Source organism: Cygnus atratus, chromosome 2 (assembly GCF_013377495.2).
Source record: "Cygnus atratus isolate AKBS03 ecotype Queensland, Australia chromosome 2, CAtr_DNAZoo_HiC_assembly, whole genome shotgun sequence".
In the NCBI taxonomy this organism is placed as follows: domain Eukaryota; kingdom Metazoa; phylum Chordata; class Aves; order Anseriformes; family Anatidae; genus Cygnus; species Cygnus atratus.
The window spans coordinates 97,672,693-97,690,487 of NC_066363.1; the positions used below are offsets into that span (position 1 = coordinate 97,672,693).

Genomic DNA, 17,795 nt, shown 5'->3' on the forward strand with positions numbered 1-17,795 from the left:
AATCTGCAAGAGGGCAATGAACATTGAATGATACATCCTCAATTCTTTAAACCACCACCATAGCTTTTTTTTTTTTTTTTTTTTGTAATAAGTAGTTGGTCGTTCTTTATATACACACACCAACTAAAGTGATTCCTTTCAAAAATTGACAACTTGCCCTGACTTCTCATAGGGGCTATCCTTAATTCAACATAGAGAGCAAAGTAAAGGTTATTGATCTGAAAACTCAAAAATGTGTTTTCTTCTTTTGGTTGCTGATATCAGAATGGTAACTAAAGAAACTAAGGTAGCACAGCTACATAAATGAAATTACAACATATATAGGTGAAAACTTCATTCTGGAAATGGTTTGACAATGATTCAATGTAAAAAACAACCCATGTAGTGAATGGAATAACAGGAAAAAAAATAAAGGGTTTATTCATGTCCTTTTCAGTAATTTCAGCAGTTATCTGGATTGCAGAATGAAGAATGCACTTCGTAAATTTGCAGACAGGTTTATTGTCATTACATTCAAGATCAGGCATAGAATATAAAAGAATGTGAAAATAACTGAGCACCATTATCACTTCCTTTGTGGTAGAATGGTATGTACAGTAATGCAGTGACATCAGGTGAGAAAATGATGCTGTACAAAAATGATCTAGGGGTCACAGTGGATTTTAAGCCAGGCCATGAGTAAACAACACAATATTGTTATGAAAAAGGCAAATACATGCTGGAATATGTGAATAGATCTATCTTCTGGACTTGTGCAAAATATTTAACACTGTCCCGCACAACATCCTTGTCTCTGTTTTGGAGAGACATGGATTCGATGGATGTCCATCTTGGTGGGTAAGGAATTGGCTGGATGGTCACACTCAGAGTTGCAGTCAATGGCTTGATGTCCAAGTTCATGATGAGGGTGAAGAGGAACTGAAGTTGTGGATGCCTCATCCCAGGAGGTGTTCAAGGCCAGGCTGGATGGGGCTTTGAGCAACCTGGTCTAACGGGAAGTATCCCTGCCCATGGCAGGGGGGTTGGAATCAGATGATCTTCAAGGTCCCTTCCAACCCAGATCATTCTGTGAATCTATGATTCCAAAATTCTTGGCTAAAAGAAAACAAAGTATTATTTGGTGTCATTTTGTGTTTTATGAACAGCTGAAAATACATTAATAGAATAATGTCATTACTGAAAGCCTTATACAATTTTTTTTCCTTGTTTCAATCACATAGGACTGCTATCGATGTGATGTTACATAATCTTTTAACTGCATATTAGCTCACTGTATAAAACTGGCATTGGGGATAACTGCTTTAAAAATTTAAATATAACCCTTTTTAAGTAACTTAATATAATCCTTAACTTAATATAATCTTAATTTAAGTACTATTTTATTGTAGTTGTAGCTAATCCACTGAAAATACCCCACAAGAGCAATCATTGATTTATGAGTAGATGTGCTGGCATTTTGGCTACCACACAAAAGTCGAACTTCATAAAACTCATAATGATTGCATGGTAAGAGAAATACGAGCACAGTTTATAAGAAGAATTGTACTCATTCCCTCTCAGACATAAAAACTGTTTTTCATGTAAAACCGTATCCTCAGTTCCCAACATCAGACTGAATATTTATGCCTTATCCTCTGAAAAGTACAGTAAAGGTACAATATTCAGTTATGTATGTGATGGTTTCTCTGGCAATTTCTCTGTGACATTAGGTACTGAATGAAGAGTAATGTGCTGAAACAACAAGCCTTCAGAACTTCAGAAAAGAAATAGAGTTTCCGTATGTGACACCCGATGTTCCTTGTGTTATGGTGCAGTCTCTCTGATTCACAAGTTGTTTCACAATGTGACAAGATCTATGAGAACAGAAGGGAATTAAGGTTTCTCTATGGTTAGAGTTCCTGCACGGTTGCGAAGAAATAGGGGAAAATAATAGGAATTCCCTTTGTTTGTCACAAACATTGTATGGTGAGAAATTATTTGACTTCTTAAACAGGGCAGGATGGATTTTTCAGCTTTGATGAACTGTATTTATAAGTCAGGAAAAAAAAAAAAACACAAAACAGCTGCCCCTGGGAAATTGCTTAATGCTGGAAGTCTCGATATGAGAGATATAGACTCAATTCTTCCCATGGCAGCTTTTTATGCAATACTGAGGAAGTAAATCAGAATTTGTGTTTTTCTCCTTTGCCATTAGTAAATTCCCAAGGAGTTCTTCAGATGTTCATATGCATTGCTGGCCAGAGACATATGAATACCTAACATAGAAAACAGTCACAACATAATTTTTTTCTTCTAGACTTGATAGCAACGGGTAAAGTGAACTGTGTCAGTTCACTTGGTTATGCTTGTGAGTTTCTCTGCAAGTACGCAAGTGAAAAGAATTGTTTCCTCATCTGTTCCCACAAAGTGAAAGGGAGATGATTAATATCAAGAATAGAAACCCTGAGCTCCAACTTCAAATTGCAGACTCGTTCAAACATGCAGCTGTTTGATCTTTCTAAGCAATTCCCTTTTTTCAGCAATTCTAAAAACTTTTCTGGGTTCTATTGGTCCTAAAAAGGAGATAGCTTTCAACTTTTATTTACTGTTAAATTCTTAACATTTTGACAAGCGCCTGTGATCAAACAATATCTAATTACTTCACATATGCAAATACTTGATGCAGGAAATGCAAATATTCAATTGCTACTCAGACAGTCATGTGGAAAAAGCTAGCTATATAACTTCTATATATAGCATATATATAGAACTTCTATAACTTCTACAACTTCTTCTGTAGCTAGCTATATAACTTCTATAGATAGCAGTACCATGGGATATCTTAATTGATTTCAGTAGAACCAACAGAATATCTAATTGTGTCCTTAGGTGTTAATACCACCAAAATCTTGGAAGATATTTCATTAAAACAGTCACAGGTACAAAGCTAAAGAACCATGCAAAAAGGTTTTAATTTTCTTCTTTTTTTTTTTTCATTTCATTTACTATAAAAAGCATGATATTGCTACACACATACATACACCCAAAAAAAAAAAAAGGGGGGGGGGGAAGAAAAACAGTTTCCTTTCAATCAGGACACTTTTACCACTAACAATAGTCAAACCATGGAAATGGAGTTCTTGCCCACTTGGGAAGATTTATAAAAGAGCACTTGTTGCCTTTCATGATTGGAAGAGCAAAAGCATTATGGCCCACTTCACAGATGAAGATTGGGCTGAGGTCAGTACTTACAGAAGTGAGCATTAGTTGTCTGCACTGCATTTGACATTACAACCTGTCAGGGATAAAAGAAAAAGAAAAAGAAAAAGAAAAAGAAAAAGAAAAAGAAAAAGAAAAAGGAAAAGGAAAAGGAAAAAGAAAAAGAAAAAGAAAAAGAAAAAGAAAAAGAAAAAGAAAAAGAAAAAGAAAAAGAAAAAGAAAAAGAAAAAGAAAAAGAAAAAGAAAAAGAAAAAGAAAGAAAGAGAAAGAGAAAAGAGAAAAGAGAAAAAAAGAAAAAGAAAAAGAAAAAGAAAAAGAAAAAGAAAGAAAAAGAAAGAAAAAGAAAAAGAAAAAGAAAAAGAAAAAGAAAAAGAAAAAGAAAAAGAAAAAGAAAAAGAAAAAGAAAAAGAAAAAGAAAAAGAAAGAAAGAGAAAGAGAAAAGAGAAAAGAGAAAAAAAAGAAAAAGAAAAAGAAAAAGAAAAAGAAAAAGAAAAAGAAAAAGAAAAAGAAAAAGAAAAAGAAAAAGAAAAAGAAAAAGAAAAAAAGAAAAAGAAAAAGAAAAAAGAAAAATATAGAAACGTGACTAGAAGCAGGAGAGATCAGGGAACACCTCACTGATTACAACTGTGCACCCATTTCCTTAAAGACTTTCAACGTAGGGAAAATTCAGGGTCAATTTAAAGCTTTACTCCTGTGCAAATCCCTTTAATTAGGCATCCTTACAGCATTCATTAGAATTCTCCAACATGAACATAAATGGTCAGAATAAATTTCAGTTAAATTTTAACACAAGGACCATTACCAGTAAAGAAAGAAATAGCACCCCAAAAGTCAGTGTTAAGGAAAGCAAACATGGAGCCATCTTCAATTTATCAGTTGCCCTGAACTTTTTTGTAAGATCTACATGGGAGATATTGCCTATATAAATAAGCTCTCAGTATGTCGAAAGTGAAAAGTCATTTGATTCTGCAGTATTGAAGTCAAAGAGAATACTTTCCATCAAGTTGCTTGGAAAGAGAATCATATGCCAAAACAATGCCTTTTGGTTAAATGTGGTTTCCATATTTTCTGAAAATAAAGCCCAAATAATACTAGACAGGGTTGATTTTTATAGGGCTGATAAAGCTGATATATGTTTGTAGTAAATGGTTTTAACACTGCAATCCTTTATGGTTAGACTTAGGACATGCTACTTAAGAAAGACATGGTGTAACAAGATGTCATTTCCTCACGAAATTCTAATTTTAGGTTAATGTTCCTGTAAATATCTGTCTCTGTATGGATTTCTTTTACTTGTGTAAATTATAGGCAAATAATAATAATAAATGTGCCCTTGCCACTAAGAAGGCTGACAGTATTCTTAGCTGCATTAGGAAAAGTATCTCCATCAGGCCAAGAGAGGTGATCCTTCCCCTCCAGTTAGCATTGGTGAGGCCTCAGCTGGAGGGCTGTGTCCAGTTCTGGGCTCCCCGGTACAAGAGAGACACAGGGCTCAGTCCAGTGAAGGGCTACTAAAATGACGAAGGGACTGGAGCATCTCTCCCATGAGGAGAGGCTGAGGGAGCTGGGCCTGTTCAGCCTGGAGAAGAGAAGGCTTAGAGGGGATCTGACCCAGGTGTGTAAATTTCTGAAGGGAGGTTGCAAACATGATTGAGCCAAACTCTTCTCAGTGGTGCTCAGTGACAGGACAAGAGGCAATGGGCACACACTGGAACAGAGAAGGTTCCCTCTGAACACCAGGAAGCACTTCTGTACTGTGTGAGTGACAGCACAGGCACAGGTTGCCCAGAGAGGTTGTGGAATCTCCTCCTTGGAGATCTTCAAATGGTCCTGGGCAACCTGCTCTGGGTGGCCCTTCTTGGACCAGGTACCCTCCAGAGGTCCATTCCAACCTCAGCCATTCTGTGATTTTGCAACATTGCTACAATGCTTCTCTGGGATAAAGATTTTCTAATCACTGATTATTCATGGCAGATTATGTTACTGTTGGAAAGGAAACATCATTTACTATGATTTCAAAGGCAACATGAAATTTGAGGAAAAAGCAGCAAAAACTGTAAAAAGGGAAGGGAAGCTGCTTAAAAATATTGAATCTATACTGACATTAAACACTTCGCTGGTATTATTCATTTTGTGCAATGAAGGGATGTATGAACAGACAAGAGTAAGATCTGTAACAGTAGCGGATGAAATTATGCTACAAGCTGCAATGCTAAAGGCTTAGTAGCTGAGCTTAACAGGTGCTAGAGTAGGCACTGACCTGCTGGAAAGCAGCTCCAGAGAAGGACTTGGGAGTCCTGGTGGACAGCAAGTTAACCATGAGCCAGCAATGTGTCCTTGTGGTCAAGAAACCATGAGCTAGCAACGTGTCCTTGTGGTCACCCTCTGCAAGTTTTTGAATGACACCAAACTGTGTGATGTAGTCAACACGGTGGAGGGAATGGATGTCATCCAAAGGGACCTGTGGACAGGCTTGAGATGTAGGCCTGTGTGAACCGCATGAAGTTCAACAAGGTCAAGTGCGAGATCCTGCATCTGGGCTGGGGCAATCCCAAGCATACACACAGGTTGGATGGAGAATGTATTGAGAGCAGCCCTGATGAGAAGAACTTGGCTGATGAGAAGCTCCACATGAGCTAGCAATGTGTACTCGCAACCCAGAAAGCCAACCGTATCCTGAGCTGCATCAAAAGCAGCTTTTCCAGGAGGTCAAGGGAGGCAATTCTCCGCCTCTGCTCTGCTTTTGTGAGACCCCACCTGCAGCTCTGCACTCTGCTCTGGGGCCCCCAGCACAAGAAGGACATGGAGGTATTAGAACAAGTCCAGAGGAAGGCTATGAGGATGATCAAAGGGCTGGAGCACCTCTCCTATGAAGACAGGCTGAGGGAGTTGGGGTTGTTCAGCCTGGAGAAGAGAAGGCTCTGGGGAGACCTTATAGTGGCCTTTCAGTACCTAAAGGGGGCCTACAGGAAAGCTGGGGAGGGACACTTTGGCAAGCAGTGTAGGGATAGGACCAGGAGTAATGGTTTTAAACTAAAAGAGGGTAGGTTTAGATTAAATATTCAGAAGAAATTCACTAAGAGAGTGATGAGACACTGGAACAGGTTGCCCAGAGAAGCTGTGGATGCCCTATCCCTGCAGGTGTTCAAGGCCAGGCTGGATGGGGCCTTGAGCAACCTGGTCTAGCGGGAGGTGTCCCTGCCTATGGCAGGGGGTTGGAACTGGGTAGTCTTTAAGGTCCCTTCCAACCCAAATCATTCTGTGATTCTATGAAGAAGGCCAATGGTACCCTGGGGTGCATTAGGAAGAGTGTTGCCAGCAGGTTGAGAGAGGTTATTCCTCTCTGCTCAGAACTGATGAGGCCACATATGGAGTGCTGTGTCCAGTTCTGGGCTCCCCAGCAGAAGAGAGGCACGGGGCTCCTGGAGAGAGTCCAGTGGAAGGCCACGAAATTGATCTGGGGAACAGAGCATCTCTCCTGTGAGGCCCAGAGAGCTGGGCCTGTTCAGCCTGGAGAAGAGAAGGTCGAGAGGGGATCTTACCAGTTTTTATAGGCTAGACATCAGGAAGAGGTTCTTCACCGAAAGGGTGGTTGCACAATGGAACAGGTTCCCCAGTGAAGTAGTCACTGCACCAAGCCTGTCTGAATTTAAGAAGAGATTGGACTGTGCACTTAGTCACATGGTCTAAACTTTTTGGCAGACCTGTGCGGTGCCAGGAGTTGGACTTGATGATCCCTATGGGTCCCTTCCAATTCGGGATATTCTATGATTCAATGATTCTATGATTCTATGATTTATAAATATCTTAAGGGAGGGTGTCAAGACAATGGGACCAGACTCTTTTTGGTGGTGCCCAGCAATGGGACAAGAAGCAATGGGCACAAATTGAAACACAGAAAGATCCATCTAAATATGAGGAAAAATTACTGCGAGAGTGGCAGAGCACTGGAACAGGTTGCCCAGAGAGGTTGTGGAGTCTACTTCTCTGGAGATATTCAAAACCCACCTGGACTTGATCTTGTGTAACCAATGCCAATCTGTTAGCCATTGTTAAATGTCAACCATGGCCCTAAAATTTGTGTTAGAAACATTTGTTCTCATCAGAATGAAAGTTTCAAAATCTTTTTTTATTCCCAAACATGATTAGAATTAATATTAATACCTCACAACTGATGAGTGCCATACCTCAGCCATCTCTTAATTCTGTGCATTTTCATCTGAGAACATGATTCAATTTCTGGATAAAGCAAAGCTAAATGATATTGAGCTCTGTCAGGTTCAGGCCAGTACAAAATTATTTGAAAGACAAAAGGGCATTGCTCAATAAATTATCATTTTTCACTATGGGGGAAGACCTGGTATTTTTCATGTAAATGCAAAGGCAGACAGACAATGAATGGCTTCTCCTATATTTAAATGTATTTTTGAAGCTCTAAACATTTCCTTCTTTATGTGTTGAGCACACTCTAGAACCATATTTTGCTGTGAGCTATAATGATTCAAATTTTCTGAGTAAAATTTCCCTCTCATACACCAAGAAAGAATTAGTTTCAATTGCACTAGACCCTGAAGTCATTAACTTGAGCAGAATTATCAGTACAGGTCATATAGAATTGTCAAAACCCCAGCACAGCAAGGGTTTGTCTTTATTTTAAATGCTAGTATTTCCTTGAATAACAACTAGGAGCTAAGCTGTTGGAAGGGCAAACCAGTGAGTTTCATTCAAATGAGAAACTGCGTAAAGAATTATAAGCAAAGAAAAATCCCCATAGCAGGGAAATGTCATGTATCCAAATACCATCAGATAAGGTTATTCACCATAAATCTACAGGCCCAGTTCAGACACAGATTTGAGCCTGCATAAATTAGGCTCTGAAGATTTACTCCCAATAATTCTTGCCTAAATTATTTGCTGAAGATAACAGTAAAGGACATAGAAATCCTATAAATTAAGGCTGGATGCAAAGAAACCCCGGGGTTCATTTAGAGTATATCTACATTAGGGCTTTAATTTTGATCATGCTGCTGGTTGGGTTCAACAGACTGGCTCCCATTTTGCCATGCTATGCAGTACCACAACGCAGCCATAATCCAGCTCTTGCCTGAAGAGAGCAGTAATTACTCTGAAACACAGGTGAAATAATTGTTGAATTTGAGCCTAGGTTAGTTCCCTTAGAATAAGCAGAGGTACATTTTATACTAGGTATAATACTTCCAGCAGTTTTTGTTTCTGTGTTTGCTGAGAACAAGTATTAAGACATTCACTTAAACAACAGTTCTTTATGGCTGACATTTCATTAGTCTGCATATTCCTCCAGAACGGGTCTGCTCGAATTAATGGGAAAATTTGGGAAACCTAGTTACTAAGGATGAGGAAAAGGCTGAGGTGCTTAATGCCGCCTTTGCCTCAGTCTTTAGAGGCAATACCGGTTGTTCTCTGGATACCCAGTGCCCTGAGCTGGTGGAAGGGGATGGGGAGCAGGATGTGGCCTTCGCTATTCATGAGGAAATGGTTGGCGACCTGCTACGGAGCTTGGATGTGCACAAGTCGATGGGGCCGGATGGGATGCACCCGAGGGTGCTGAAAGAACTGGAGGAGGAGCTGGCCGAGCCGCTTTCCATCATTTATTGGCAGTCCTGGCTATCGGGGGAGGTCCCAGTTGACTGGCGGCTAGCCAATGTGACGCCCATCTATAAGAAGGGCCGGAGGGCAGACCCGGGGAACTATAGGCCTGTCAGTTTGACCTCAGTGCCAGGAAAGCTCATGGAGCAGATTATCTTGAGGGTCATCACGCGGCACTTGCAGGGCAAGCAGGCGATCAGGCCCAGTCAGCATGGGTTTATGAAAGGCAGGTCCTGCTTGACGAACCTGATCTCCTTCTATGACAAAGTGATGCGCTTGGTGGATGAGGGAAGGGCTGTGGATGTGGTTTACCTTGACCTCAGTAAGGCTTTTGACACCGTTCCCCACAACATTCTCCTCAAGAAACTGGCTGCTCGGGGCTTGGACTGGCGTACGCTTCGCTGGGTTAGAAACTGGCTGGATAGCCGGGCCCAGAGAGTTGTGGTGAATGGAGTCAAATCTGGTTGGAGGCTGGTCACAAGTGGTGTCCCCCAGGGCTCGGTACTGGGGCCGGTCCTCTTTAATATCTTTATCGATGATCTGGATGAGGGCGTCCAGTGCACCCTCAGTAAGTTTGCAGATGACACTAAGCTAAGTGCGTGTGTCGATCTGCTCGAGGGCAGGAAGGCTCTGCAGGAGGATCTGGATAGGCTGGAGCGATGGGCTGAGGTCAACTGTATGAAGTTCAACAAGGCCAAGTGCCGGGTCCTGCACCTGGGGCGCAACAACCCCAAGCAGAGCTACAGGCTGGGAGATAAGTGGCTGGAAAGCTGCCTGGCCGAGAAGGACCTGGGAGTATTGGTTGATAGTCGGCTGAATATGAGCCAGCAGTGTGCTCAGGTGGCCAAGAAGGCCAACGGCATCCTGGCCTGTATAAGAAGCAGTGTGGCCAGCAGGTCTAGGGAAGTGATTGTCCCCCTGTACTCGGCTCTGGTGAGGCCGCACCTTGAGTACTGTGTTCAGTTTTGGGCCCCTCGCTACAGGAAGGACATGGACGTGCTCGAGCGAGTCCAGAGAAGGGCGACCAAGCTGGTGAGGGGTCTGGAGAACAAGTCTTACGAGGAGCGGCTGAGGGAGCTGGGATTGTTCAGCCTGGAGAAGAGGAGGCTCAGGGGCGACCTTATCGCTCTCTACAGTTACCTTAAAGGAGGCTGTAGTGAGGTGGGGGTTGGTCTGTTCTCCCACGTGCCTGGTGACAGGACGAGGGGGAATGGGCGAAAGTTGCGACAGGGGAGTTTTAGGTTGGATGTTAGGAAGTACTTCTTTACCGAAAGGGTTATTAAGCGTTGGAACGGGCTGCCCAGGGAGGTGGTGGAGTCACCATCCCTGGAGGTCTTTAAAAGACGTTTAGATGTAGAGCTTAGCGATATGGTTTAGTGGAGGACTTAGTGTTAGGTCGGAGGTTGGACTCGATGATCTTGAGGTCTCTTCCAACCTAGAAATCTGTGTCTGTGTCTGTGTGTCTGTGAGTATGACACTCAGTAGTGGATCTGCCCTGTATCTCTTTTACCAATAGTAATCTGAACTAGTAGAATGAAGTTTGAAAAATAAAGAAGCTGTTGCACAAATCGTTTTTAACTTGCATCCTTATTCAGTTGATGACACTATTATTGAACATGTAAAAATAATAACAATCAGATAGTTGTCTTCTCTCATTTTAGTCTTTCATAACAAAAACAGTTTCATAAGACTAATCTTAGGGATTGAAAGTGGTGTTTATAAGTATATTCATAAGAAAAATGGATTTGAGCAGTGCTTGTCTGTGTAAGCCTATTAATCATCCCTGCTGAAAGTCACTTAAGATTCTGTGTTAAAGAAATAAATCTCAGTGGAAAATGATGATGTTTAGCTACTTGCATTGCTAGAATCACTTAACGAGTTATTAAAAGTCAGGGCCATTCATACTGAACTTTATTAATCACATAAAATATAGATATAGCAATGAACCCAGATGCTATTTGCTTCAAACTCGTAATGACTTACAATAAGCCTTGTTATTCTCTAAAAATTAATAATTAGCTGTAGCAGTGGGTCTTTTTCTTTTAAAAATGCTAAATATCTTCCCTCTTTTCTTCATATGCATTATGCAATTGCTGTAAAGATGCAGAGAAACAATGAGCAGAACTGAAAGTGATTCAAATTAATTTCTTTGTCAGTTATCTAAAGCAATTCAAGTCTAGAAAATACCTCCTAGCTTAAGTGTATTGCAGGCAATCACTGCATAAAGATAATGTATGCTTCTGTTTTAGTATCATGAAGCAGCAGCAATTTCATCATTATTCCTGAAGTATAGCTTCTTTAAAAACATCCAGTTTTATTTATTTCCCTTCTCCTTAGGCTATACTTCTTCATGACTGCTGATTAAAAACAAACAAACAAACAAAAACTTTAAAGAAGTTAAAAAACTTTAAAGAACACTTAAAGAATCTAAATATAATGTGTCAAATCTGTTCTTTGATTTTCTACCTAAACTTTAAAACTTCAGGTTTTATGTAGTTAATTTCTTTATTAGCATTTGGGGGATGAAGAGTTCTGTCTGTGCATGTGTACATGTGTGTGCTTATGTTGCAGCCCAGGAAATAGAAATGTTTCAGATCACATTAAGCACAAAGACAGAAAAGTGTTAATAAGTTTAAGATTCTAGACAGTATAAAACTAAATTTATGTATATAAACCTTTCTAACATAAATCTAAGGAATCAAAAACCACAGAAGTCTAGCTGCTTTGCCAAGACTCACACCAAAATTCAGTCTCTGAGTATAAGTTTAAGTCAGAATCCACATTACTAAGCTGATACTCACAAAGCTAGACATCACCTATGTAATTTTCCTATTAATTAATAAAACAACCCTGCATTTTTATGGCTTTAGTTTTAAGAATTCAAGACTCACTGAACCAAAATTTGATCAGTTGAGGCATCCAGTCTGGTATTTGCAAACCTCTATTTCATATTATTAGTCAAATTTATGATATGGTGTTGGTTTTCGTTCTCAAGGAGTTGAATTTGAAAATACTGAGCAATGATGGGTTTTCTTTGTATCTCAAGAAAAGCACAGTCAGCAGCAAAGAATCCCATTCTTTATACATCACATCATTACTCACAGTAGTTAATCTAACAGGCAGAAAAGCGAACATTTTCAAGACACATATTTGAAAGAGCTTCTCAGTAATTTATATGAATGGGGATATTATGATAAAATATATTCACCTGTACAAGGTTATGTTCTGTCACTCGTTCTATTCATTTTATGTAAATCAACCATTAAAGATATGGTGACCGGGTAAAGCTTTTTAAAAGCTCTTGCTGACTTGCTCACGTTGGCAGAAAAAGATTAAAAGCAAATTCTGACCAGTATCTGCACTTACTTATGAGATCAATATACACTATTGAAATTTTAATGAGGAAGCAACATTTTTTAACGCTGGGAAATGACCTAATTTATGTGCTTGCACTAGGAAATCTAAGCTTCATGTATAAACAACAAAGATGAGTTTAGGTAGTCTAGAAATGGCCTCCAGAGGTCAGTTCTCTCTACTGACTACCACAGAAAACTAGATTACAACAAATGATCGTATGCACCATATGAAAAGTAAAAACATAAACTTAAAAAAAAAAAAGTTCCAATAGATTAAAAACATTATTCAACCCAATTGCTCCCACCTACATCAAAAATCAGCCAGTTTCTTGCAAACACATCAACTACAGTAAGGATGACATACAAATAGTAACGACAGTGCATTACATCAACACATTCCAGCCTGCTTTCCTACTCTGTATGCTTGCCTCATGTAATGTGATGTCTAACATAGAAATCTCTGATATGAGTCTTTTTGATGGTTTACCAGAAGAATTTATTTCTACAGGGTAACTACCAAATAGCAAAGAGAAATAATGATTAATTTGTATAACTGTAAGAACTCAGTTATATGCTGTCGATGTTTATATTAAAATAATCATCTTATCAGTTTTTGAGTCAGTCCTAGCAGAGCTATACCAAAATACATGGAAGATATTTTTCAAACTGTCCAGTGAAGTCATTGGAGCACAACAAAAGTAGATGAAACTTCCTCCAAGAAAATTCATATTTAGCTTTTCTTTTCTTTTTCTTTCTATTCCCCCATTTTATTTTATTTTATTTCATTTCATTTCATTTTATGCATTTTTTTAGACATATCCTTTTGTTTCTATGTTATCCAAATGAATGTTATACTTTTACTGATAAACAACTTCTATTTTACACACAAAACTTTCATTTTCACTCTCTCCAAAAAATAGTGTTCAAGTAATTGCATACTTCCTAATAAATACATGATTAAATTCACCAACAGACTCTTAGGTTTCAAATACATATATACAAATCCATATATTCCTGGTCTCTTCATTCAGTTTGGCTACATTGGTCCATATCCCCCAGAAGGGCCATGGGTGACCTGTGTTGACCTTCTCAGAGATACATCTCTTTCCAAAAAGACAGCTGAGGAATGGTTAGCAGAAAGTTTGTTCTGGATGATGCATAATTGTGCAGGATCTGGGAATCTTTCTGGTAGATAGAGACAGCTCTGTACTCAGGCCCGGCATGGTTCTGTTAGCAATACTGAACTATGCTGATAAGCTTTTATGCAACAAAACATTTCCATGCAAAATGGCTGACCCTCTAAGTGGTTTAAACCAATTCCTGAACACCTACTGTCTCCCTTGGCTACAAACTAAACTTTATTGACTTAATTTCAGGCTACAATTGTTCAGTTCTTTTAGAGAATAGGAAAGAACCCACTGAAGAGTCAACATTTCACTGTTCAAAGCCAAGACATTGTTATTTATTCAAATACATATGATAATCAGCAGTAGTGTAATTTTACTTTCTGTATTAGTGATATACTACATATTTTTTTTTGTTCCAAAATATATTATAAACATTGGTAGTCAATTATTTTTGATTTAAACAAACTAAACAAGGTTCTTAAACTCCTTGTTAACTGATTTTATTTTTTTTTCATAGATGTCAACTTGTTAGCAATGGTCTTCATATATTCAGTAAAGGCACTGGATTATGTGGTAGAGCTAAAATGGTAAAAACGTCTCTGTACTGCTGATGTGAAAGTGCACAAGAAATGATTTCTCCTTAGAGCACTGAAAAACTGCTGCTTGCAGAAGGATTTTTGTCAGAAATAAGCAAATAAAGCATTTGTTTCTGAAAATGTATCTGGAAGGAAGTTATTTAAATTAAAAGGGAGGTAGATCTGACAAGGGAGACTTCCTTTGGTTCAAGGCATTTTCTGCTTTCTGTGCATTCAAACTCAGAGGCTGACTGTACTGCTGGTGATTACTTGATTACCCACAAAAGTAAAAATGAATCTTGTTCCAAAGTTTTGAAAATATTGTATTTGAGAGATGTTGAAACTTGAGACCAAGCTTTACAGTCTCAATTTTGTTTTTAACTCTGAACTATTCTGATAAACCCAATAAATCTTTTTTTTTTTTCTTTTTTTTTTCCCTTGGAAAAGATCAGAAGAACTAGTACATAAACCTCTCTCCTACCTGGCTAAGAGAATCACTCGTTTGTGCTAAGTCAGTAGATTTCCTGTGTACTTTATCCAATCTTATGAAGTATTCCATAAGATTTTTTGAATATATGGATAATGTATATGGATAAAGTGCTATTGTGGAATGGTAACATACATGTAATTTAAGAGGCTGCTTCCATGTATCCCCTCTTAAAGCCAGATGAACATTTGTGTGAATTGCCATTCATGAAATTCATTTGCCTGGATCAATCCTATACCACTTCAACTAAATGGTCTTTACTGTTTTTTTAATTTATTTTTTTACTTTCAGACATTCATCTGACCCTAATTGTAAATTGTGCAGATCATCAGACACCCAAAGCCACTCAAAATAATATTGAAACTTACAGTAGAGTCCCCTGTTTGCAGAATCTTTTTCTTCCTTTTTCCTTTCTTTCTTTTTTTCTTTTTTTCTTTTTCTCATCAAGACAAGTAGGAAAACAGTGAAGAGGTCTATGGAGCTCTTGGAGCTTTCTTGGAACTTGCTTACACAACAAAAAATAATCTGAGAATTTTATAATCCTACTGCCTTAAAGAGTGAGAGTTTTGTGATTTAATACCTATAAAAATGTGTTTATCAGGGAGGAAATGATTTTCCATCCATATCCATTAACTCTGTGATAGCATTAAGACTCGAGGAGAAGTCAATGTCAATATTACCTGGTGGCACTCCCTTGGCAAGAGAAACTATAGATAGTCTTCAGTTTATTGTCAGAAGTACAAACTTGCAATTGTAAGGCAGACATAACTTCAAGTGCTATTTTAAACTTCGATTACTTTACAGTATCTCTTTTTTATCAGTTTTCGCCATTTTTATTCTCATTGTATAGCTTAGCTATGCAATGTGTATCTCTTGTGTATGATGTATAATTATATTTTTTTCAGGTAAAAGCAATGCTGAATGTTGTGGTTTAGCCCGGCTGGCAGTCAAACACCACACAGCCGTTCGCTCACCCTCCCCCCTCCCTCTCCGGGATGGGGGAGAGAAACGGGAAAGTGAAGTCTGTGAGTTGAGATAAAGACAGTTTATTAAGACAGGGAAAAGAATAACAACAATAATAATAATAATAATAATATTAATAGTAATAATGTGTACGAAATAAGTGATGCACAATGCAATTGCTCACCACCCGTTGACCGATGCCCAGCCTATCCCCGAGCAGCCGGCCTCCCCCTCCACCCCGGCTAGCCACCCCTATATATTGTTCAGCATGACGTCACATGGTATGGAATACCCCTTTGGCCAGTTTGGGTCAGCTGTCCTGGGTCTGTCCCCTCCCAGCTCCTGCTGCATCCCTAGCCTGCTCGCTAGCAGGACAGAGAGAGGCTGAAAAGTCCTTGGCTTGGTGTAAGCACTGCTCTACAACAATTAAAACATCAGCATGTTATCAGCGCTCTTCTCATTCTAATCCAAAACATAACACCCTGCCAGCTACTAGGAGGAAAATTAACTCTGTCCTAACTGAAACCAGGACACTGAAGAAAAAAATAAAGCACAGAAAATCAAGACTTACAATCAATTACAACTACTTATTCTTTAAAGAGTATAAGTTCTTCTGAGATTTCCTCAAGCAGGAAGTAAAATTAAAAGACCACCTCAATCTTCCCAACCTTCACCTTGCAGAGTCAAAAGCTGCTGAAGAAGTGGGCATATCTCCCTTGTTCTACAATTGTGGACAGTAGTATGAAAATCATTCATGAAGTATTACTATGCATTTTCTATTTTATTTCAGCACAATACTTTTGTGTGTGTAAAGATCATCAAGTGTATGTTAAATACTACTGTTTTCTGTGGTAGCAGCTGATGAGTTGAAGCCCCATGGCCCAACATGTGATTGCTACCCTAGGGCTGAGAGGCTTCAATGGCAATTTGCAGAAGTCACTGACCTTCATTCTTCTTGTTAATGGGGCTGCCTTCTAGCATCAAAGGTCCTGTGGTCTTTCACCTACCTACCTGAGAGGAAAGTTGGATCAAATTTGGTGTTTTGATGGCATTCTTCCTCGTGACATGATTCTCTTGGGTTGTAAAGAGTTTTTTTGGGACTCTGTTTATAACTAAATTGCCATCGCAATTTCTACTTGAAAGTATTTTTAATGAGCATGAAAAGCATGTGTGGTAGTTATGACTGCAAAATACCAATTTCAGCTTCTTCTCATCTTTATAATTATTTTGCTCACTCTGTCTTGTTTGTTGGGTTATAGTAATTGCATTATTAATATGCTTATGCTGATTCCTCGTGCTGCTTAGTGGGCTGCCTTTTCTCCTCAGACAAGATTTATCTTAAAATCAATATATTCCCCTCAGACTGAAAATGAGGAATTTCTCATTTAAAATTCAAGTACAATATTCATGATAACACACCTAGTGTTTTATGTCAACTTCATAAAACTATGGTACTAGAGAGTCAATTCCTCAGAGAAGATGCAGAAGCATGAGCAGTTCTCAGCCTTCTCCCCAAACACCATGTGTTCAAGGCAACTTTCTTGTTCTGCTGAAAGTTTTGTCATTGTTATTTAAACTTAAATAACAATCAATTAAACTGAGATGAAGGGTTTTTTTTTTTTGTTTGTTTGTTTTTTATTTATTTTTAGGTGTTTCCTGGTATGAGAGAACTCAAGGATTTTGCCATCACAGGCTGCATTAAAAAAAAAAAAAAAAAAAAAAAAAAGCAGTCCAACATAAGATTTTAGGTTCTGGAAACCAATCCTAAAATCTCTGTTTATTCCAAAGGTAATTCTAAAAGGAGTTGAAAATGCTACAGATCTATGATGCTATGAATCTATTGTAACTGAGAGACTTGTGGCTGCCTTCCCACCGTACCTAGCCTGTGTGACAGCTCTTGATACACTTGTATGGTAGTGAGGGATTTGAGGACCAGGCCACTGGAAAGGATGCTTTCTGAAGAAACACTTGACCTTCTTTTAAAAGCTTTGAAGTGGGCACTTAAGAAAAAGACATAACTGTTGGAAAAATATTAATTTCACCTATAAACATCTACATACATTAGAATTTTGGGTTCCTGCTGACCTTGAAGTGAGTGGTCCTGCTGAGCATATTTGGCCTTGGGTCAGAGATATCTAAGGAAGCATCTTCCCCCCAGCCCTCCCTACCCCATGCCATATTATGGAAATCAGTGCAGACACTCACAGAGGTGCTTATGCAGAGCTGCTTATTTTGTCAAGTAGCCAGCTATTGGCAATAAATTCCAACTAGAAGTAGCTTGATTTGCTGGAATTATTTTTTGCTGAGTTTCACAATCTTTTAATTTGATTTCTCTGGTGACTTGGAGGAAGGAGGGCGTGGGGTGGAACTGGGAGGTATAGGTAAAACAGTTTTATTGGGCCTGTTTTAGAAAGTCTCTTTATGCAGCAGGGAGCAGGAGTCAGGGTAAAGGAAAGGAAGGGCA

The 17,795-nt window shown here is 38.9% G+C and overlaps 1 long non-coding RNA gene across 1 annotated transcript; it reads right to left on the bottom strand.

The window, feature by feature from the left end:
- Positions 1-483: 483 nt before the first annotated feature.
- Positions 484-15,445, bottom strand: LOC118250004 (uncharacterized). Its single transcript, XR_004779280.2, has 2 exons — positions 14,737-15,445; positions 484-1,095 (listed from the first exon to the last, which is right to left on the bottom strand). It is a non-coding gene; the product is annotated as an uncharacterized LOC118250004 (long non-coding RNA).
- Between the last annotated feature and the right edge of the window lie 2,350 nt (positions 15,446-17,795).